The sequence below is a fragment of the Oratosquilla oratoria genome, chromosome 2 (assembly GCF_046742065.1).
Source record: "Oratosquilla oratoria isolate Oo_2021 chromosome 2, ASM4674206v1, whole genome shotgun sequence".
In the NCBI taxonomy this organism is placed as follows: Eukaryota; Metazoa; Arthropoda; class Malacostraca; order Stomatopoda; family Squillidae; genus Oratosquilla; species Oratosquilla oratoria.
The window spans coordinates 69841484-69866483 of record NC_134778.1 but is presented as its reverse complement, the minus strand read 5'-3'; the positions used below and the strand labels follow the sequence as shown (position 1 = coordinate 69866483).

The 25000-nt window shown below is 46.1% G+C and overlaps 1 protein-coding gene across 13 annotated transcripts in view; it reads right to left on the bottom strand.

Moving 5' to 3' along the window:
* Eph (Eph receptor tyrosine kinase) overlaps positions 1-25000 on the bottom strand; it is a 1120455-nt gene that overhangs the window by 246896 nt on the left and 848559 nt on the right. The gene's annotated exons all lie outside the window — the stretch shown is intronic.

Here is a 25000-nt window from a genome sequence, read left to right as displayed (position 1 = left end):
GGACGGGAGGAAGAGAGAGAGAGGATGAAATACGGAATGAAGAAAGAGAGTAAGATATAAAATGAGGAGAGAGGGCGGGAGGGAGACAGGGAGGGATGGAGGGAGAAAAGGAGGGAGGGATGGAGGGAGGAAATGTCAGGCGACCTCTGGAAACGAGGTAAACTTGGGCAATTCAATACCGATAAATCAACTGCAATGACAGAACGAGAGAGAGAGAAAGCCCAGGGATGAAGGCATCAGCTGATTCGATTGGTTCTGGCGCCAGGAGGGGGGGGGGGGGTTGGCATCCGGCGCCAACCAATAGTGCTTCTGGGATCATAACATTATTGTTGATGATATCATTATTATTATCACCATCATCATCATCATTATTATTATCAATTATTATCTATTATTACCATTATTATCGTTATTATGACTGGTATCATTATCTTAACTGTTATCATTAATATTATCAATATTGTTATTATCATTATTTTTACTGCCGGTGGAGGTGGTAGTATAGTAGTGGTACCACTATTAGTAGTGTTGGTGATAGTAGTGGCATTGGTAGTAATGGTAGTTGTAGTGATCATGGTGGTGGTGGTGGTAGTAGAAGTAATAATAGTAGCGATAATAACAATACCAATAACAATACCAATAATACATATACCAACGGCTTTTTCCCCCTTACAAGGGAGGTAGTAAGTAAATAAATAAATAAATAAATAATAAATTAAGAGTTATTATTGCTATTGCCATATATTATTATTATTATTATTATTGATTTTTTAAATACCAATTATAATACTATTAATACATGACAATAACATTAACACTAATTTCAATAAAACACCATATGCACAAGCTTACAATACAGTGGCGATAAGGAGGAGGAGAAGGAGGAGGAGGAGGAGGAGGAGGAGGAGGAACAAGGCGGGAAGAAGACTCTAAAAAGAGGAACTATGCCTATGCATTTATTTAATTTATTATTATCTATGTTATTATAATTTTCTATTTATTTATTTATCATTATTATGATTTTTTTCGCATCCGACCTAGTTATGGACCAAAAGGTCTCCTGTCAGCATGCTCCTCCTTTGTATCCCCGGTATGTCCATGCCGGCATGACCCGGAAGAACCTCGTCCTCGTAGAACAAGGCATCTCGTCCTTCAGTCCAGGTCGACCTCGGGAAGAACTCTTGACGAAGGAGGAAAGGGGGGAAGCGTTAGGACATGGCAGGCCGAGGGGAAAGAAAGAGGGGAAAGGGCGGCCGAGCATGGAAAAGGGGAGATGACGTGATGGAACACGTCCAATGGAATAGGAATTCCACCTTTTCCATAACTCTGCCAATATGTTTCCCCCCTTAGCTGGGTAGGAAGAAGAAGAAGAAGAAGAAGAGGAAGAGAAGTTTGCAGTAGTGGCAGAAGATGGCCTGGTCGTGTGAGACGGTTGTGTGTGAGATTCACCATGGTCTTGGATCACGTATTGGACTCGTGATCAACAGCTACTTCCCTTCCGGAAGAGAGCTCAGAGTTCATATATGACCCGCCCACGAGAGTTAGAATAACAACCCGCAGCGCATCGATACTGAAATTAATTAACCCCTGGGCAGGATTCGAACCCGGGCCTCCGTAGTGGCTGCCGGGAACTCTACCAACTGCGCCACCGAGTCGTGTGTGTGTGTGTGTGTGTGTGTGTGTATGTGTGTGTGTCCTCTAGATCGAGGTCGAGAGAGCGGGTGCATCAAGTAGTAGTGTTGGGAGGATGAGATCATTAACAATGAACTTCGATGGAGGAAGTTGGGAGTAGATGTGGGAGTTAAGTGTGGAGTGTGTGGAGGGATGACTTAGGATGACGTAGATGGAGGAGGGAGGAAGAAGAAAGAGGGAGGTGAGGGAGGAAGGTGAGGGAGAGGGAGGTGAGGGAGAGGAAGGTGAGGGGGAGGAAGGAGAGGGGAAAGGAGTGGGAAGAGGAAGGAGGGAGGAGAGGAAGGAGGTGGTGTGGAGGGAATAGGAGAGTCAATGGAGGAAGGAAGGGAAAAGAGGGAGGACAGAAAGGAGAGGAGGGAGAGAAGATTAAGAGGAGAAAGAGGAAAAGGAGGAAAAGGACGAGGAGGAGGAGGAGGAGGAGGAGGAGGGGATGAGGAGGAAGAAAAGGAAACCAATAAGACGGTAGAAGAGAGGAAAACGAAAAACAAGAAGAATGGGACAAGAGAAAACAAGAGAAGAAAAGAGAGGAATGAAAGAAAGAAAAAGATGAGTGTAGAGAGGAGAAAGAGAGAGATGGTCTGGTAGAGAGCATAAATGAAAGAGAATCGAAACACAAAGACGGTGAAAGGGGAAGGAAGGAGAGGGGAAGGGGAAGGGATAAAGAAGGTGAAAGAGAGAGAAAGGAGAGGGGGAAGGAGAGAGGGGAAGGAGAAAGGAGAGGAGGAAGAAGACGAGGACGGAGAGGGGAAAGAGAGGAAAGAGAGAAGACAGAGAAGGGGAAGAAGGGAAAGAAGACGACGAAGAAGAGGGGAAGGGAGAAGGGGGAAAGGAGGGGGAAGGTGGAGGGGAAGAAGATGAGGAAGGAGAAGGGGAAGAAGATGAGGAAGGAGAAGGGGAAGAAAAGAAGAGAAATGGACGTGTGGGATTGAATACGGACATTCGGAGGAGGAGGAGGGGGAGGGGGAGGGGGAGGAGGAGGAGGAGGGGGAGGAGGGGGAGGTGAAGGACAAAGGAAGAAAATGGGGGAAGGGGTGCAAGAGGAGGGAGAGAGGGGAGGGGGGAGACCATGAAGAAGAGATGACTCGGCCGATCGAAAGGTGAATGAGGTATGCTGTGAATGTGAATATGGGCGAAGGAAGGGGGAAGAGGAGAGAGAGGAAGAGGAGGAGGAGGAGGAGGGTGGGGGAGAAGGAAGAGGGTGGGGGAGGAGGAAAAGGGTGGGGAGGAGGAGGAGGAGTATGAGGATGATAATGATGATGAAGAGGATGTGGAGGAGGAGGAGGAGGAGGAGGAGGAGGAAGAGGGTGGAGGGAGGAAGAGGGTGGGGAGGAGGAGGTGGATGAGTGGAAGGTGGATGAGGATGATAATGATGATGAAGAGGTTGTGGGTGAGGAGAGGATTAGGATGAGGAAGATGAAGAGGGTGGAGGGAGGAAGAGGATAGAGGGAGGAGGAGGAGGGGGTGGATGAGTGGAAGGAGGATGAGGATGATAATGATGATGAAGAGGATGTGGATGAGAAGAGGAGGAGTTGGGTGTGGAGGAATAGGCGGAGGAAAGAGGTGAGGAAGGAGGATGAGGATGATAATGATGATGAAGTGGATGTAGATGAGGAGAGGAGGAGGGAGAGGAAGAGGAAGCGGGTGGGGGAGGAGGTGGATGAGGATGATAATGATGATGAAGAGGATGTGGATGAGGAGAGGAAGAGGTGGATGAGGCGGTGGATGTGGAGGAAAAGGAAGACAGAGGAGGAAGAGAGAGAGAGAGAGAGCTGACCGCTTTCTCTCTCTCTCTTGAGGACTTCTAGAATTCGTAATCTCTAACGATCGCAACAATAAATCGAAAACGTACTCAAACCTTCTCGTATTCATAATTTTCTAGATTGCGAAACTTTACCTTCTAAAGATTGGAGAATTCCGAACTTGAATTCCCAATAGAGGAACTAATAATAATAATGATATAAATGACAAACAAATTATGAGAACGAGAAGAGAGAGGTGGGAAGGGGAGGGAAGGGAAGGGTTGAGGAAGGGGGGTAAAGCGAGGGGGAAAGGGAGGGGAGGGGAGGGGAGGGAAGGGGAGGGAAGGGGAGGGGAGGGAAGGGGAGGGAAAGGGAGGGGAGGGGAGGGAAAGGGAGGGGAAAGGGAGGGGAGGGGAGAGGAGGGAAGGGGACAGGAGAAAAAAGGGGGGAAGGCGAGGGGAAAGGGAAAGGAGAGGAGGGGAAGGGAGGGGAGGGAAGGGGAGAGGAGAGAAAAGAGGGGAAGGCGAGGGGAAAGGGAGAGGAGGGGAGTGAAGGGGAGAGGAAAGAAAAGAGGGGAAGGCGAGGGGAAAGGGAGAGGAGGAGAGGAGAGGGGAGGGGAGAGGAGAGGGGAGGGGAGAGGAGGGGAAAGGGAGGGGAGAGGAGGGGAAAGGGAGGGGAGGAGGGGCAAGGAACTCTGTAGAATTCTGCATAAATGAGTGAGAGAGAAGAAGGGGGTTGCTGGATCAAAGGCAATAGGTGTGGGGGGGGGGAGGAGGAGGAGGAGGAGGAGGAGGAGGAGGAGGAGGAGGAGGAGGAGGAGGAGGAGGGGGGGGGGTAGGAACTTACATCAGTTGACGAAAATGGGCCCAGTGTGAAACTGAACTAAGTTTTGTCTCTTCATTTACATCTCCTCCGCCATCTTTCTCCTTCCTCCTCCTCCTGTTGCTCCTATTTCCCCTCTTCCTCTTCTTGTTCTCTTCTTCCTCTCCATGCTGTTCTTCCTCCTACTCCTCCACCTCATTCCACCACCATGACTACAACCACCAGATCCACCACCTCCACCTACTCTCCTCCGCTCCCCCTCCTCCTCCTACTACGAATATCTCTACTCTCACTATTACCATATCCTCCTCCTCCCACCACCTCCTCCTCCTCCTCCGCCTCCTCCCACTACGAATCTCTCTACTCTCCTCCCCCTTCTCCTCCAACCCTCGTTCCCTCTCCTCCTCCCACTCCTCCTCTTTCACCGCCCCTTGTCCCCTTACCCCCTCCTCCTCCTCCCCCTCTTCCTCCTCTTCCCACTACGAACCTCTCTACTCTCCACCCCCTGTTCCCTCTCCCCCTCCTCTTCCACCATCCCTGTCCCCTATACCCCTCCTCCTCCTCCTCTTCCTCCCCCTCCTCTTCTTCCTCCGCCACAACGGACGGCCGCTGCTGCCGTCGCCGCCGCCGCGCGCTACATCATCCAGCAATTAATTGCTACATCATCCGACAATTAATTGCGTGTCGACGAATAAACGACCGCCTGACAACTTGATTCCTTTCGCAGCTGACTGGCCGTGACGAAAAAAAAAAAAAAAAAAAAAAAAAAAAAAAAAAAAAAAACTTCCTCTATTACATCTTTTTATTCACAAATTTCTTAACTGATTTTAACCGATTTATTTTCACTCTACATATCCATACTCATACCCGAGGGTTTCCTTATTCCTATGGGGGGGCGGTCCTCTTCACGAAAGAGGGCCTTCAAAACAGGGACCCTCTTCACATGAGGAGCCCCTCCTTATAAAAGCCCCCCCCTAAAAAAAAAAATATATATATATATATATATATATATATACATTGTTACACGTGCCCGCATGCACCAATACCGCGATTCCCAGAATCCATCCCATTAGCAATAATACATCCAGAACGGACTGGACAAGTAGCCATCCTCAACTTATCTTCAAACTACTACAAAAAGTGTCCCTCAATTTCTTTCTTCCTTTCGTCCACTTTTTTTTTTTTTTTTTGTCAGGAAAGATCATAATGTAACGAAACTACTTGAGCACTCACGGGTCCCGATTGAGTTCTCAACTTCCTCATTAATTGCATTTCGAGCTTCGGGGACCATTCTTCCCGTCTCGTCATCAACATACCATTAGGAATATTTGGTCCAATTACGATAGATGCGTTTTTCGACATAATACGATTGTTTTCTTCCAGGATCAACATACAAAGAAGATAGACGCACTTTCATAGAACACAATTAGAATGTAAATACATAACAATGTAATCACAACAATATGTACATATATATATATATATATATATATATATATATATATATACACACGCATATGTATGAATTGTGCAGTAAATCTTATGTTAAAATACATACAAACGTATAAATATATACAAGAAAAACGTCGAAGTGTGTGTATGAAATTCGTCATGGTCTTGAATCACGTGCTGGACTTGCGACTGACAGCTATTACATTGTGTTTGTGTGTGTTTGTGTGTGTGTGTGTGTGTGTGTGTGTGTGTGTGTGTGTGTGTGTGTGTGTGTGTGTGTGTGTGTGTTTCACCATGGTCTTGGATCACGTGTTGAGAGCTCAGAGCTCATATATGATCGATCTATGAGTAATACTGTGACCTTACACGCACACACACACCCAACTCCCCGCCCACGAGTTGGAGTAACGGCTCGCAGCACAGCGATACTGAAATTATTTCAGCCCTGGACGGGATTCGAACCCGGACCGCCGTAGTGGCGGCCGGGAGCTCTAACCACTGCGCCTCGTGTCGTATGTGTGTGTGTGTGTGTGTGTGTGTGTGTGTGTGTGTGTGTGTGTGTGTGTGTGTGTGTGTGTGTATGCGCGTGTGCTAACGAACTCACCATCAACAGGATACCACCGACCTCATCCTCCAAACAAATCAATGAAAAAAAAAAATTGCATGTCAGGACACAAATCCCACCTCCATTTTGGTCGATAATCGAAAGCACATATAAAACCAGATTCACGGCACTCGAGCGCACCCTTCACATGAACATAAGCCAACTTTCGTTCGTAGTTGCAGCCACTTCAAAATACACATCAACAGATAAATTTAAGCCACCACTCAAACGCACATTTTAAATGCGCATCAAGAGTCGAATTTACATTTCAACACGCACAGTTTAAATAAAGCAATGGTTCCATTTACAATTCCCGTCGAACTCACTTTTCAATTCAAACATTCACAAATACCCATATATATATATATATATATATATATATATATATATATATATATATATATATATATATTCAAACACATATAAGTTTGAAGATATAAAACCATTTCTGCATGTCTTCACCATTTTTGAAGGATTTAATTATTCAAATGTGGAGCATATAAATATTATATCCTGGTCTATGAAAAATTAAAATATTCATGTCAGAACCAATGGCTGAATGGTGTACAGTAAGTTCAACAAATGAATAAATAAATAGATAAATAAATAAATAAATAAATAAATAAATAAAATAAAACTGACTAAAATTTTACCGGCGCTCAAGACTTAAAACCTTTATGGAGCAATCACTGAGTATTTCTTTATGTAGTCAATATTTTTGTGGCTCCGGAGTCACCCCTACGGCCCAGCGTCATTCTGCATTATTTTATGACTGGAGACTCGACGCAATTCATTGATGAATGCAAAGTCATTTTAACCTATACAATGTACGTAAAGTACATTTATACACACAATCTGATTTAACATTGATGAAATTGTACATCAGCCAAATCTCACTCAAGCAACGAACAAACAACATTCGACCTTATTATCACTGATATGGCCCCGACCTCTCGGTCGCAGCAAATACAGCCATCATGTGTGGACAACGATGCCTAGTACTTCCTGCACATTATATACTCAAATCAGACTTGTTCTAAAATTTACACAAACTGTAGATTGTCAGTACATCTGTTTCACTGTTAACTCAATAAACCGATTATCATTATTATTATTATTTTCATCATCATCATTTTAACGTTCCGACTGTGTACAAACATCTTCAGTACATAACTCCTACATTCATGCGGACGCTCAAAACTCCACTGACGTACTCCCAATCGTCCTCAGAACTTCTTACCCCAGTTCTCCCCTTCCTCAACTCCCACTCCCTCGACCCAATTCTATCTTATCCCCTCCAAGCACCTCTAAAACATTTCTACAGAGATGCGTAGGCGTGTAGCAGCTCCCGAGACAATGAACATGGGGAGAAAAAAAAAAGTTCCCCTACCTACTGCGAGCCATCATTACCACACTTTCCCCCTTTCCCGTGCACAACATCCGCTCCCCTCTCTCTCTCTCTCTCTCATCCTCTCCCCTTTCTCAGACTCCTCCTCCTCCTCCTCATCCTCTCGGCCCTTAATAACATTTCAAATCCCCCTCGCGCTCCCCATTCCCATCCCCAATCTTTCCCTAATCCAATGCCCTCCTTTTCTCTCCACACATTCCCATTCCAAGTCCCATTACCATACACACACACACACACACACGCACACACGTACCTTCCCCCCCCATGGCTCTTTCTTCCTCTCATCCACCCTAACCACCAGAAAATCCCCCAAGTGACTTCCATATCACCTTCCTCAGTTTCCTTCATGTAAATCCACGACTCTTCTGTTGCTTTGGTTGGGTTCTGGGTTGTACTTTGTGGAGACACAATTCGTTCAAGTAATAGTAATAGTAATCGGTTCTTCATCGAGTATTTTTCGTGAGAGGAATCAGTAATCGTTAAGCGTGGAATCCCAATAGTGGCTAGTAAAATTTTCAACCCCAATATCCTTGTACAGCGTACTCACCCAACCCACTCTCTAAGCGCCTGGTTACTTTCAAGGTCTGTCAAGGATGAAGTGTCTCCGGCAAACACTCTCTGCTTAAATCTCGAACTACAAACTCTTCTTCTTCTTCTTCTTCTTCGTTTACATTACCTGATAACTAGGCCTGTCACGAACCCTGCTCCTTGGGACTTCGATAATCTCCCCATCATCGAGGACAAACTCAAGAACCTTTCGAGGTAGATTGACGTGTTCTTCAGTTTAAGTTCGGGTTGAGAGGTGTTTCGTGGGAGGAGGGGGAGGAGGAGGAGGAGGAGGAGGAGGAGAAGGAGGAGAGGGAGAGAGAGAGAGAGAGAGAGAGAGAGAGAGGAACCAAGAGAGACATGGGGAACGATACCTTCGTGTGTGTGTGTGTGTGCGTGTGTGTGTGTGTGTGTGTGTGTGTGTGTGTGTGTGTGTGTGTGTGTGTGTGTGTGTGTGTGTGTGTGTGTGTGTGTGTGTGTGTGTGTGCGTGTGTGTGTGTATAAAATGGGACCGACTCGTTAATTTCTTTAGTTATTCTTCACTAATCTATTCATTTTCCAGTTACCAACTTTTCATACCCCCAATCTTCTAAGATAACTCTCGCTCCTCCTTCCTTAAGTCTAGTTCGAGACGGGACGCTTCAAGGCTGACTTCAGTGTTCCTAACATCGAGCAGGCCTCCTTCATGAAGCTCTATGTTCTCCTGAGAACAGTCCACATTACATGTTATTTATTTTTAAACTGCACACCGACCCTCACCCCTCCCTCTTCCACTCCTCCACCACTATTCTCGAACTCACCGAGGTACCGCACCTCAAGTCCGACTTCAGTCTACTTACGTCGAGGAGGTCCCCCTCCGTCGGCTGACCTCTTTCCTCCCTCTCTGTTATCTGCGCACGCCCCCTCGCTATCTCCACAGTCATGCGCACGCCCTGCACAAAGTCCCCCCCTCTCCCCTCCCTCCCTTGCACACAGCCTCCCCTTATCTCGCCTGAGATAAGAATGGAGGGCGGCCTGAGCTCGGCAGACTTCGGGGCTCGGACCTGGGCCTTCGTCACTAGCACGCGCACGGGCGTCATCAACACGCGCCATGACCCACGTTCATGACTTTACATGACATGAACATAGGCGGCTGTTGGGTTAGGGGATGCAGGGAGGGTTGGGGAGGGAGGAGCGTGGTAGGGGAGGGATGAGGGGAGGGTTCTGGAGTGTGGGAGGAGAATGTGAGGAGAGGGAATGTGGGGATACATATTAATAGAGAAAAATAATAATAATAATTCTTGACACTAAGACCCCACGAGAACACTGAACACTCATATACACCTGCATCAAGGCTTATCCAGGTTCTTGCAACAACGCAACCCTGGCACCTTCCATACCACGGGTCTGGCACCTGCAATGATACTGAAACCGGGCACGCGTGCCCATGGACCTCCTAGAAGTGTTCTCGGACACCTACGACGCTATCCTCTACATCGCGACCCTCGACCTATCCTTTCCTTATTTTTTGTTCTGTAGAGATGAAAGAAGCCCTTTGGGTTGGATCTCGCTTGTCTGGCAACCTTAATTTCATGGTTACGTTTTGCTGTGCGTTCGTATTCTTTTTAACCAGTTTTGCCATATCGTTATGTTATGTTCTATGTTCGCCACCTCCAACAGAAACGCACTTGAGCACTTCCAACATCTCTTTACCTCTTCGTCAAAAACATCTTCGTCTTAGCCTCCCGCCCTTCGGGCATCAAGGGAGACCTTTACCGGACCTTCGGCGTCGCCCTTCCTTGTGATCGGATGTCCTTTCCCGAGGGGCCTTCTTGTGCTAAAGGTCCTCAGGCAAGCCGCTTGTGGCATTAAGTCCTTCCTTCACAGCCACCAAGCCTTCCTCTTGTGTCCTTCCTTTCGACGGGTCCTAAGGCTTTGTTCTTTCTACATTGTTCTTCCTTATTCTTATTCTTGTTCTTCTTCACCTTTCCCAATTTGGTTTATTCCTACCACATTGCTCGCACGTCTTCTTCTTCCTCGTCTTCCTCTTCCTCCTCTTTCTGAATTTTTTCCCTCTATCTTCCTTTACTGCCTCATTCTACCACTTCTTTTCTCGAGTTATCTTCTCTTCTTTCATTTTTTTTGTCATTCTCGCCTGCAACCTCCTATTTTCTTCTTTACCCCTCCTTTGTTCTTCCCATCTAATTCTTCATTCCTGCTTCCTGTTATTTCCACTTTCTACCTTTACCGCCTTCCACCACTTCTATCTCCTTTATGCCTTCAGATTCCTTCATCTCCAACCTTCTTTGATGACTCAGTCTTCTTCTTCTTCTTCTTCTTCGTGTTCCAAGTTTTGCTTTTGTCTCCCACTTTCTTTCATTTCTCTTTGTTTTCCTCTTATTCTTCGCAATCCTTTTTCCCCCTCCTACTCCACCTCCTCCTCCATCTTACTCTTCCCCATTCTTTCCACACCTCCTCCTACTCCTCCATCTATCTTCACCTTCCTTTTCTCTGTCTTTTCTTCCCCTCTTCCTACCTCTGTCTTCCTCTTCTTCACCCTTTCTTCCGCTCCTCCTTCTCTTTCCATTTTGTCTTCCTGTTCCTATTCTTAATCCTTTTTCTTCATCCCTTCTTCTTCTTCTCTGTCTTCTTCTCCCTCCTCGCCGTCATTTCTTCCCTCCTCCTCTTCTCCACCCTTACATCCCTTGTCCTCCTCCTCTTCCCTCCCTGTCTTCCTCCCCCTGTTCTCCATTCTTTCTTCCCTCCCCCTACTCTTCTTCCTCCTCCTCCTCCTCTTCCAGCTATACTTCCGCTGTAATCCTCTTGGGGAAGTATCACACCTTTTCTTACTCCATTTCCTTTAATCCTGTTCCATATTCTTACCTTTTTTATGTTTCTCTCGTTGTTCCCTCGTCTTTAATCTTAGTTTTCGAGTTCTTGCACGCTTCCATACGATTCCCCCACTTTTTTCAGTTTTCGATTTATCTCAGGCACTTTCTTATGTTCCTTTACTTTCGTTTTTTTTTTTTTTAGTTTGATTTCTCTTTCCGTAAACACACTTCCCATTTATAGAACCTTCCACTTCCATGTAGAGCCTTCCACTTGCATGTAGAACTTTCCACTCATATAATCTACCACTTGTAGAACCTTCTACTCGAAGATCCTACTTCTAGAACCTCTTACTTGCAGAACCTTCCACTTGAAGAACCCCTGCTTGCAGGACCTCCTTCTTACAGAACCTAACACTCGAAGAGCTTCTATTTGCAGAACCTTCCCCTCGAAGAACTTCTGCTTGGAGAACCTCCCTCTTACAGAACCTACCACTCGAAAAACTTCTACTTGCAGAACCTCCCACTTGGAGAACCTCTTACTTGCAGAACCTTCCACTCGAAGAACCTCTACTTGCAGTACCCAATTAAAGAACCTACCACTCGAAGATCCTTGTACTTACAGAACCTTCCACTTGGAGAACCTCTTACTTGCAGAACCTTCCAATCGAAGAACCTCTAGTTGCAGAACCTCTCTCTTACAGAACCTTCTATTTGCAGAACCTACCACTCGAACTTCTACTTGCAGAACCTCCCACTTGGAGAACCTCTTACTTGCAGAACCTTCCACTCGAAGAACCTCTACTTGCAGGACCTCTCTCTTACAGAACCTACCACTCGAAGAACTTCTACTTGCAGAACCTCCCACTTGGAGAACCTCTTACTTGAAGAACCTTCCACTCGAAGAACCTCTACTTGCAGGACCTCTTACAGAACCTACCACTCGAAGAACTTCTACTTGCAGAACCTTCCAATCGAAGAACCTCAACTTGCAGAACTTACAGATCCAAGAACCTCTACCTGCAAAACCTCCCATTTGCAGAACCTCACTCGAAGACCCTTTCTACTTGCAGACCCTTCCATTTATACAACCTTCCACTTGCAAACCATCTACTAAATCATCCCCCCCTTTTTTTTTCCTTTTTCTTTCTTTCCTTGTTCCTCCTCCTCTCCCCCCCTCTCGTTTCTTTCCGTCGCTGTGCCAGTCCCGCCCTTCATTCTTAATGCATACTTCCATTCCTCCTCTTTCCAATGCTTTTTTCTTTTCTTACATGTTTTTCCAGCCTGTTTTGCTTCATCTCTCCTACGTTTTCCTTCATGCCCATTTTCTCTCGTCGCCAAGTTCCATTTTCTATTGTTCTTTCTTCCGCCCCTCTCTACCCTTCCCTAATCCTATCCCTTTCCCCCTCTTTTCTTCTATCATTTTTCTTCCCCTTCTTTTTGTCCTCCCCCCCCATCCCTCGCTTTACTTTCTCTTGTGTTCTCTTCTCTCCCACATAGCTATTTCCCCCCACCTCCCCCTCCTCCCCATTCCCCTCTCTTCCTCCTCCTCCTCCTCCTCCCGAGCTTCTCTTCCTCCTCCCCATTCCCCTTTCTCCCACTCACCTCGTTCTGTTCCTCGTAATTCCACCCAGTTTCCACTCGTCTGGTTCTCTTCCTTTCCGTTCGGTTCTGCTCGGTTCTACTCGGTTTTGTTCGGTCCCATTCATTTCGGTTCGACTCGATTCCATTCGGTTCCGTTCGGTTCTACTCGGTTTTGTTCGGTTCTATACCTTTTAGTTCGACTCGAATCTGTTTAGTTCCACGCGGTTCCGTTCGGTTCTGTCCGGTTTAACTTGGTTTTGTTCGGTTCTATACCTTTTAGTTCGACTCGAATCTGTTTAGTTCCACGCGGTTCCGTTCGGTTCTGTCCGGTTTAACTTGGTTTTGTTCGGTCCCATTCCTTTTGGTTCAACTCCATTCCGTGTGGTTCCGTCCGGTTCTATTCGGTTCTACTCGGTTTTGTTCGGTTCCATTCCTTTTGGTTCAATTCGATTCCGAGTGGTTCAATTCGGTTCCACGTGGTTCCATTCGGTCCTACTCGGTTTTGTTCGGTTCCATTAATTTTGGTTCGACTCGAATGTTCGGTTTCACGCGGTTCCGTTTGGTTCCGTCCGGTTCCATTCGGTTCCACGTGGTTCCATTCGGTCCTATCTGGTTCATACAAATGTCCCTCTCACCTGTCACATTCCTTTCCTTCATCTGTCGTCAACACATCCGTCCATTCCCGTCTTCTATCCATCTCTGTCTACCACAACCGTCCACTGGCTGTGTCACATCCTCCTGTGCCGTGTCATAAGATTATGTCCATTTCCGTCACGTCACAATCGTGTCACTCTGTCTATACCGTCAGTTTTCCCCTGTCATCCCACCTCCTCGTCACTTGCAAACCTCCTTCTCCCTGTCCCAGATACTTCTTGTCTCTTCTTTCTCGTCTACTTCCCCAACCCCACCTCTGTTCCAGTTCCTGTCTTCTCCTGTCTCTTTTATTTCAATCCGTGGCTTCCTTCCCGTTTCTCCCACACCCGTCCTGTCCCTGTCCTAAATCGCCCCCGTATTTTTCGCCCTGTCTCCTTTTCCTTACCGTGTTTATCTTCCGTCTCCTGTCTATTTTTCCCTCCATGGCCCATACCCCGTCTCTTCCTATCTCCTCCTCCCCCACCCTGGTCCCCTCCCGTCCCACCCTTCTCCTTTTCCTCCTGGGCCTCTCCCGTCTCCTCCTGTCCCCTTTCCCAGCCCCTCCCGTCTCCTCCCAGCCCGTCTCATCTCCGTAACCTGTCTCTCCTGTCGCCCTGCCGGCTCCATCTACCACCTGTCATTTACATAAGCATTACAGCTTCCCCTCTTCCCTCTTTTCCCTCGACAAGGGGAATTTGCCTTCCGTTCCAGCTTGGGCAATGAAGAGGGGAAAGTAAACGCGTTGGGAGTGGAAAAGGTGGGGGAGGGGGGGGAAGGGAGAGAAGGGGGCTAAGGGGGTGTTAGGTAAACTGAAGGGAAGTGGAAGGGAAGTGGAAGGTAAGGCATGACAAGTGGAGCTTGAACTCTTTGAGTGGATGACTGTGACAATGGATCGAACAATGAGGAAGTCTGGAATGACGACGAAGGCGACGACGGAGCCGAGAACGACTTCGACCACTACTTCGACAAAGACGAAGATCGTGTTCTGGAACGACACTTCGGGACCTCGTGATCATAGGCCTTGACAAGCAACTTTGCTCCTTATTTGCCCTAAGCAAAAGGATGATAATTTGTAGATAGTGTACCTTTACCAACTCTGGAAAGTCGTTTGTGAATATACACGTCGTCAATGACACAACGGACTTCTATTATGAGGACAGCGACATCTACGAATGTGACAAAACCAAGCATGAATAGGAACAAAAAAAGGGGGAGGGTTACCTACTTTCCCCTACTCCTCCCCCGTTCTCTACTCCTCCTTCGGTGTTACTCCCCCTAACAAGAAAACTCCCTAAGATCTTCGGCACCAAGTGATATGGATGGCACCTCACGGAGTGCCAACACCCTTTCTGTCATGCTACTGTCTTCCCCGTCCTCCTTCCTGTCATGCTCTCCCGCCCCTTACCCGCCCTTCAGCCACGCCCATCGTCTTCCCTTCTTTAATGACATCTCCCTTAAGCGACTTCCCCTCCCCGTTTTTTCTTCTTTGGGTGATGGGAAGGTTGTGTCTGTTTTGACGCAGCGTGAATAAATGCTCAAGTTAAAGCACACAAGAGTATGTACCTACAGGTCTCCTGTGTCTCGTCCAATAAGAACACTCACAGTCACGGAGACTTTTAATTGGTTGCACCTCTTGGTCGAAATTATAATGAACACCACTGTCCTACCTTCTACTGGCACCACCACGATTGCTCAACTTGTTATTGGCACCAACTTTTTGGTCACACCGATTGTGACTGACTGAACACCAAACTTTCAGCCATTAAGTGAGCACCAATGGTTTGACAAGTCAATTTGAGCACCTGTGTTTGGGTCCTACTGATTGTGGGGCACCTGTATTTGAGGAGCAAGTCAATGTTGGCCTATCTTACTGGCTGAGTAACAACCTAATGTTTCACTCAAATAACTTAAGAACCTTTTCAGAGTAACCTGTATCGTTAGGATAACGATAAACTATCGAGAGGATAAGGATAAACGACTGAAAAAAGGGACACATACTACGGCCCCCTTCCCCCGCCTTCTGGTACCGGTACCAGGAAGGGTCCCGGTACTACAGGGAGACTTGGTACTTGCGAGAACCTTGGTATAAAGGACAACCCCGTCGGCGACAGCGAGAACCATCGTTAGCGAAGAAGGTCATTAGCATACACATTGCATTCGGTTCCCCTTAATCCATCTTCGACGTCACATTTATTCTCGGTCTCTTCAACTTTCTCACCCCCTCCACCTCTGCCCTTGCTCTCTTTCTCTCGCGCTTGCTCTCCTTTTCGCTCTCTTCTTCGTTCTTGTCCTCGTCTTTCCTTAGTTCGCCAACTTCTTTCGTTTATTCTCATCCTTGGCTTATTTCTCTCTTTTATTATCTTCCCATTCTTTCACTCTCGCTCTCTTTTTCACCATCGTCTCTCTCCGATTTACTCTCACCACTATCTACTCTCGTTCTTTCTTACTCTCGCCTTCACTCTCACCAACTCCTTGCTCACATTCACGTCCTACCTCCACTTCCACCCTTACTCTCACTCTCCCTCCACTCTCTTTTCGTTCCTGCTCTTTTCTGTCCTCAGCTACTCCTTCCCCCACTGACTCTCACGTCTCGCTCTCAACTCTTGCATCTATACCGTTCACCCTCTCGCATCCTCAGCCTTACTCTTCCAATCCACTCTCACCTTATCACACTCTCAACTCTCATTTCTTCGAAACTGCTCATGGGAATTTTGTTGCTTCCCATGGGTCAAGATCTTTCCTCCCAAAGGGATTTTTTGCCTATGGAACCTTTCCATTATCCCATACAACTCCCCCAGGTGAGGGAGAATTCCATCCCACCGGGATTCTTTGTCTACACGAACTACCCTCGCCCCTCAAATTCTCCCAGGGGAGGAAGGAAGGTGGGGGAGGACTTGTGAACGCTACGAGGGTGGATTCTGTAGAAGATCCAAGGGGGAAATCAACTCCTTACAAATGCAGCCATGTATTAGGAAGGATTCGAGCTCGGAGCCTTTAAGACACTCGTTGAGAGAGTACTACTCACCCCATCGGGGCACCTCTTCCTCCCTCCCCCCACACCCTTTCTTCCCCCCCTCCACCCATCACGTACTGCACAAGGATCAACTGATGAAGGAGGACGAAGATGAGGAGGAGGAAGGGTGTAGAGGAAAAGAAGGAAGAGGAGCAAAGAGGAAGGGGATAAAAGAAGAAAACGAAGAGGAGGAGGAGGAGGAGGAAGACGATGATGAAGAGTAAGAGGAACCGAGTCTACTTTACCAACAAAGAGATACACTTTGTTGTTTTTATGCTGGCTACCTCCAGATGAATTTATTTACAGCGTTGGAGCGGACGGACCTTGGAAGTAATTATATACAAAAGAACTTTTTCCCCCTTGTAAGGTGGGTAGCCGTGTCAAGACATGCCTCGACTTTTCCACTGGCGAATCCCAAGTCCCCGCACGTTTGGGGAACCTGTGTCGGAATCCTTATCCCCCTTTGCAGGATCAACATTAAAAGGATGAAAACATCACTTACGCTTTGTACCACATATAGTTTATTCTGGTTAACGCCTGGCGATTTCAACCAACTTCAGGTGAAACTCCGGACTGAGGGAAGAATATTATTTCGAGTCATCCTCGACCACCTCACCCTTGAGGAACTCACCCTTGAGCATCTCACCCTCGACCACCTCACCCTCAACCACCTCACTCTTGAGCATCTCACCTTTGAATACCTTCTCAAGCACTTCACCTTCGACCACCTCACCCTTCAGGACCTAACTTTGGAAGACCTCACACTTGAGGAACTCATCTTTAAAACACCCCGAGCACCTCACCCTTGACCTGATCTAACCTGACCCTCACTCTTCCACCTCGTCCATTCCCTTCGCGCTGCAACTTGAGCATCGTCCTCACCCGGAACTGAAATCCCCCAAAACGCGTAGCCATTACGAAGTATTTCACTTCGTTGGGTCTTCATCACCCAACCCCTTCCGTATAGGGTAGTACTCTTCTTTTATCCCCTATCGCTGCCGCCAGGTGATTCTATTCACCTCAGTGGCAACCCCTGAGGATGTAATTATCACACACTCATCCCCCATACAGCCCATTTGAACCCTTGCAATGTTGTAAAAGCTTGATTACCTTCAGTGCAATTTGTCGCTGCGCAGAAGCTCCTCCTACTTCTGTTCCTATTGGCTGAAGGAGAGTGTGAGGGCGGGGCTTATTCCAACTGGCCCCACCCCTCACGTCTTCCTTTGCATGTGTGTGTATATATATATATATATATATATATATATATATATATATATATATATATATATATATATATATTATATATATATACACACACATATACTGTATATATTATTGAAAGGAAGTAAAGATTTGACAATTCAGTATCAATTGCTGGACGAAAGCAAACCTTCAAATATTCCCCAACTTTTCCAGTGACCCAATCCTCTTCCATATCCTCCTCATCCTCCATCTCATCCTCCTTCCCCATCTCTTCCCCTGTTTGCTTTTTCCTCTTCCATCTCCTGTATCTCATTCTCATCCTCTTGTATCTCCTTTTCCTCCTCTTCCTCCATATCTTCCTCATCCTCTATCTCCCTTAACTTTTCCTCCTCCTCCATGTCCTCCTTTATCTCCTCTTCCTCCGTGTCTTCCTCATCCTCTATCTCCCTTATCTCTTCCTCCTCCTCCTCCATGCCCTCCTTTATCTCCTCCTCTTCCTCCTTTCATATCTTCCTTCTCCTCTTCCTCCTTTTTATATCCTCCTCCACTTCTTCCATCTCTTCCTCTTCTTCCTGCTCCTTTTATATCCTCCTCTACTTACTCCACTTCCATCTCCTCCTCCTCCTCCTACTCTGCCCCTCCTCCTCTTCCTCCTCCTGTTCGCCCTCGTTGTGCATCTATAGCGAGCCACATTAGCATACGCATGGCGACGGCCTCCCTCCTCCCCTTCCCCGTCCGCCTCCATTTTTACACCTCCACGTCTGTTCCTACACAACAAAGCACCGCAACAACAACCGTGGAGTGAGGAGAAAGGGAGGAGGGCAGGGAAAGGAATAGAGGGGAGAGAGAGAGAGGAGAGGAGAGGAAAGAATAAAAAAAAAAAAAGGGTGGGTGGGGATGGGTCATGGGGGAAGGATGGGGGAAGATTACACAATACAATGGGGGAATGTGGGAGATGCGGGTAAAGGGGGGAAATTGGGTGATCAGCCTGGAAGTGTGCACTGGGCTGAAGGCTCACTGCAGGACCAATGGTCTATCCTTTGCAGAACGATGCAGCCTGAACACAGAAGGGACATGGAAGAACACGGTATAGCAATTAGGAGAAGTGAATGATAATAGGGTCCTATTTGTACATAAAATATACAAAAAACACGACAATCACCCTGATAATGGGGGTGAAATTAATCATTCTAGAAATAGTTTGAGAAAGAAGAAAGGTCAATCAACCTAAATAACAGGGAGAGATATGTATCCCTGTACAAAGGGTGAAAAGAAAAATAATCACCCTGAAATTGGCCAAATAGGAGAAACAGTTCAATCCCCAAGAAAGGAGATGAAGAAGGATTCAGCAATCACCCTGAAAACGTATTAAATCAATGTCCCTGAAAGCAGGGTGAGAAACAGAACAGACCACTCACCCTACAACTGTAAAGACAACCATCCCTAAAACAGGGTGAATGAGGTCAATCGTAAAACGGTGAAAATATAAAGGAATCACCCTAAAAAATGAAAACAGGAAGAGTACAATCACCCTGATAAGAGGACGAAAGCAAAAAAGGACAAAGCACACAGGGTACAGGTTACAGGAAAACCACCCTAAGATAGGGTGATCACAAGGCACAGCAATCACCCTACTGCAGCAGTAACTGCTGGTAGAGTGAAGGGTGAAAGGGTGAGTGTTTTAGATCTTAAGGGTTTCAAAAAGTGGAGAACAACCCATTTAAAGGTGCTGGAAAAGGGTGACTTAAAATGGTTCACCAGCGCTTCTCTCTTATGTAACAGAACAGGGTGATGCGTGAGATTCAATGTCACAGGGTGTTATCAAAAGTGTGATCAATCGGTTCCCAGGTCGGGTCAGGGTGTAAACTGCATCATCGACTTTAGGGTGAGTCAAGAGAATTTCTACAAAACGAGAGCGAAGAGGGGGAAAAAGAGAGGGGAAAAGAGTGATAAAAGAGGGGAAGAGGGAGACGAAAGGCGACTACAGAAAAAGGGGAAAAGATGCTTAAAGAGGGGAAGGGGGATGACAGAGGGGAAGATGATACGAGCTGATGAGAGACTATAAGGGGGAACGAGGTGGAACAGCGAGAGAGGGAAGAGAGGGGAGAGGGGGGGAAAGAGGGGAGAGAAAGCAGAGGACATGGAAATAAATGAGAGGGCAATGGGGATGAGAAGGTTAATTATATATCGAGAGAATATATATATATATATATATATATATATATACAGTATATATATATATATATATATATATATGTTTGAGAACAGAGAGGAAACGGAAACACGAGAAGAGTTTTGAGTTTTACCGACGTTTCGACACTCTGGTCTTTTTCAAGGTACTGAGTGTCGAAACGTCGGTAATAAAACTCAAAACTCATCTCGTGTCTCTGTTTCCTCTTTGTCCTCAAATTTGTCACGATGAATAATCATCATATATATATATGTATGCATGTATATACGTAGATATATATACACACATACATATATATGTAAACATGGCAACACACAAGGTTGTCTGTGCGTTTTCGTATTTCGTAAGTCTATTCTTTCGTTAAGTCGAGTTATTTTTGTAAATTCTCCTGCAACTTTTTTTTTTTTTTTTTTTTTTTTGGCAGAAATTTTCTCAAACACAATGACAGCGTCTGGAGAGCGTGGTCAATGTTCACGTGATCATTACCAACACCATCAACATCACTGTCATCATTTACCTCTACCAACATCACAAATCCCTTCCCATTGTCTTCGCCACGAGTGAATTTATTGCCAACATCATCACTATACCATACTCCAATACAGTCGTTGTCTATCACCATCACATTCAATAACACCAGTACTATCACCATCATCACTGGTCATCACCATTATCACAGTAACACCAATGTCACCACGCTCATCACCACGTGATACTAACTCGCTATTTTCACCTTAAATACACGATGATCACCACCACCACCACCTTCTACCAATAGCAATTCCACACCACTGGTATCACCATTTTCACCATTTCTACCACCACACCGCCACTATCAGCCAATACCACCACTTCTACCACCGTTTCCACCACTTCTACCACAATTTCCACCACTTCTACCACCATTTCCACCACTTCTACCACCATTTCCACCACTTCTACCACCGTTTCCACATCTACCACCATTCCCACCACTTCTACCACCATTCCCACCACATCTACCACCACTTCCACCACCATCGCTGATTAACCAGTTCTCATCGTGTCGGTTCCAACTTCCTTTGTTAATCCTGACATCCGCACTGCCAACGTTGTCAGCACCGCTGACCACACGACTGCCACCGGCCCCTCCCTGCTGACAACATTCCCTAACCTTCTGTTGGCCCAGATCTGGGAGCGGTAGCAACCACATTTGTTGGCGATAAAAAAAAAAAAAAAAAATCTCTAAATATTCCCGTACCAAGACGCACTTTAGATATTTTGTTATGGCTAGCAATAGGCGATTTTATTCTGCTTAAGATGAACCTCTTTTGATTCTGAAGGAGTTAATTATTTTTGGAAAAAAAAAAAGGCAAAATAATTTTTTTCCAATCCTATTGACAAAATGTCACAATTCACTTATTAAAAAAACGATAGATTCTTAACATTTATACTTATATATACTAAGATACATGAGGACTATCTCCTGAAATCCTGAAACTTGCTTCAGGTGCCCTGGTAGCGCTTCGGGAACCGTGATACCTCACGATTCCTAAGAGAACCACGACAGGATTCTTAGTGTGGTTGTGGATATGGGTGTGGATGTGGGTGTGGGCGTGGGTGTGGATGTGGGTGTGGGGTTCATGGGATGTGCGTCGTCAGTGACTTAACCTCTTATCAATAGTTTGTTGAGACGCAATGGTCGAGAAGGAAGGACCAGGTCGACAAGATAGCCCAAAGTCGAAAAGGAATATCAAAGTCGACACAGAAGGACAGAAGTCACAAAGAAGGTTGGGCGAGGTCAACACAGAGGTCAAAGTCGACAGGAAGGGATAGGCATGGTGCGGGGAGAGAGAAAGAGAGAGGGAGAGAGAGAGAGAGAGAGAGAGAGAGAGAGAGAGAGAGAGAGAGAGAGAGAGAGAGAGAGAGAGAGAGAGAGAGAGAGAGAGGGAAGAAATGCGTGTGTGTGTGTGTGTGTGTGTGTGTGTGTGTGTGTGTGTGTGTGTGTGTGTGTGTGTGTGTGTGTGTGTGTACGCGCGCGTGTGTGTGGAGGGAGGAGAGGGCGATCTGGGAGGATGGAGGTCGATGGAAAATGGAGGTAAGGGATCAGTGCGGGAGGAGAGAGCGAGAGCATCGATGTGGAGTGGGAAGGCACAGGGATGGAGGGCAGGAACATCAAAGTGGAGGAGGAAGGGCGAAGTGGAGGAAGGGGAGGGAGGAGGATGGTCACTAGGGGGTACTAAAGTCTAAATCAATGACCATTTCCCCTCGCCCTCCACCTCCTCCACCTTTTCCTCCTCCACTTCTCTTCCACTCCTCTTTTACCGTTTCCCTCTTTGGGTGTCGCTTGGGCTGCCACTCCACAAGCATGGGTTACTCCATCAAACTCCACAATAGGTAGTCGTCCTCTTCCTCCTCCTCTATCTCTTACTCTTCTTTATTCACAATCTGCTCCTCTTCTTCCTCTTCCTGCTCCTCCTCTACTTCTCCATCTACTTCCGTTCTTCCTTCATCTCTTCCTCTCCCTCCTCCTCTACTTCTCCATCTATTTCCATTCTTCCTTCATCTCTTCATTCTCCTCCTCCTCCTCCTCTATCTCCTATTCCTCTTTCTTCTTCATCTACTCCTTTTTTCCTCTTCCGCCTAGTCCTATTTCAACATCATTTTTATTTTTTTTTCATGTGCTTCCATTTCTCGCCTACCTCCTCCTCCTTCGCCATCGGATCCTATTCCTCCACCATCTTCCTCCATCCTTCTTCCAGTAACCTCTCTCTCTTTCTCTCACCTTATGCTACATTTCAGGTTACCTCTTCCTGTAAGCCTGCCTCGCCAGCGTCCATCATCATCTTCCTTCTACTTCTCCCTCCCTCCTCTATCGTCGTCATCATCATTATCACACACTGACTGCTCATTTCTCTTCTTCCTCCGACGCCCGTCGATTTGATTCAGACGAAATCAAACCCCCAAGGAAGCAAATAAAGTTAACCTTTCTTTGTTCGGTTAATCATTCCACTGCTCTTTACGGCTCGTTTGAACTGATCGCCGTCAGGTGATTTTATTCAGATGAGAGCTCTCCCCCACCTCACGTGAACCGTTACTTGTCCTTATCAATAATTTTCTAAAAGCGACTGGTCTTAGAGAGAGAGAGAGAGAGAGAGAGAGAGAGAGAGAGAGAGAGATAGAGAAAACATTTCACCGAATTCCATTCTCTTAAATTTGAGACTTTTCTGAGCTGAATAGTCTTTTGCGTTTCCAAAAAAAATATTAAAAAATCAAAAACATGTAAATAAAAAAGTAAAATTAAATAAATAGACAAAATGAAAATGGTTCAATCCTTCTTTCCTCAACCCCATCCCTCCTCCTCCTCTACCCCGCCCTCCGCTCGCCATACAAAGATCTAAAGTCTTGCTTGAGTCTTCTTCCATTTAAAAAACAGACAACTCCATTTCGACCCTCCCTCAGGCCCCACATCCTTGCTGGATTTTCAAAAACAATTAAATGATTTTTCTTTTCTTTGCTCTCCTCTCTTCTCCCCCCCCCACCTCTCTTTCACTCTCTCACTCTCTCTTTCAGTCCGAATTTACTATTCACTTCCGTATACAATTTCCTCTTTCTGAATATATATATACAAGAGCTAACTACACCGTTATCTATTTCCTATTATACACTACACCTACTACTATCACTACCAAGACATTTCTTGCACTTTTCCTCATCCTTCTCCTTCCTCCCCCTCCTATTCTCTTCCTTTTTTCATTCCACTTCTCAGTCGCATACCTCCACCCCTACATGAAGCAAAATATGGGAATGTAGGGGTCTGTGTTGTCAGTTTGCAATCGAGAAAGCAAATGGACAGGCCGGCTGGCTAGGAGAGAGAGAGAGAGAGAGAGGGAGGCAGGGAGATAGGGAGGGAGGGAGGGAGGGAGGGAGGTAAAGGGGGAAGGCTGGGAGGTAGGCGGGCGGGTAAGCGATCGACAAATGGTAGATACAAGCTCAGAAGACTGCTCTGTAATATTGCAAAGCTACATGTACCCCCATCGTCGAAAGATCGCTCTGAACATGCTGGAAAGATACATACTGGGCCTTATGCTGTGCTGTTTACTGTCAAGGGTGTTCGCTACGTATTACGAAATTTAGTCTTTATTCTTCTAACGCCTGCAAGACTATTTCATTCATCTAAGCCCCTCTTCGAAAAAATTAATCCTATTATCGTGATTTAAATACTAAACCAACATTGCAAATGACTAACATATTGGAAAATATTTATATACTTTTATTATCCAAATGCCAACTACTAATTTCATTGCCATAAATTATTATAAAAATATATTTCATTCAATGTCGAGTGTCGACACTCGATTTTATTGACCAGTATAAAACATTTATTTGAAAAGATAAACTTGATGCACGATGCAATATATGTGAGCAGCTTCAAAGCAATTGCCTCGCTTCCATAAGACATTAGAATATTCGTTGCAGCAATGCATTGCGCCCGGTATAAATGGCACCACGGAGACCTGCAATTTGAACCATTTGTAGCATCTGCTAATTTCCTATCGACGGAAGAGCCATTGTAATTCAAGTTTGTTAGGAAAAGCAGTGTAGTTCTCTTGCCGCTCGCTCTCTTCTTCAATTACACGCCTAATGCGAGAATCCAACTGCAGAACTATTGATTAAAGTAGGGTACATGGTGAACGGTCACAGGATGCAGGGGCTGGCGATGAGCGCGCCAAAACTTGCTTGGCAACTTACGTCACGTCGCTTGCGCGGGAATCCATTCTAAGCACGCGTCGCCCAACTTACCTGCGGGGGGAAGAAAACAAGGAAAACATTAGTCAAGATTGTTCGAAAATGACAAAGAAAAGGCATTTTTATACATCCCTAATCATAAGCTAGGGAGAGAAAACAAGTACGCAGCCCCATCACCACAACAACGACAAATGACGCCCGACAATAAAAGCATACAAAAACAAACACTGCCCCCAACCTAATATGGCCTACGCCTTTTCATAGCTCCGGCCCGCCAGTGTTAAACCGCCCTATCAACTAAAAGGTCTGCATACTCGCATTGTCTCATAATGAAGGTTATTGACAGCCTGGTTGTGAGCAAGCCCAAAACAAAGAAACTCTGGTCCTTTGAAGCAACTTATTTTGCATTGAGGCCTTATTTGTCGGTGACAAGATGCCCCAATCACTCCCCTCTCCACCGCTCTCCCACATCCACCCACATGATCACCAAATTCTTGTGCACGCGAGCGCGTTAATGCGTGTGTGTGGGTACGGGTGTGCATGAGTGTGTGTATGTGTATGTGTGTGTGTGTGTGTGT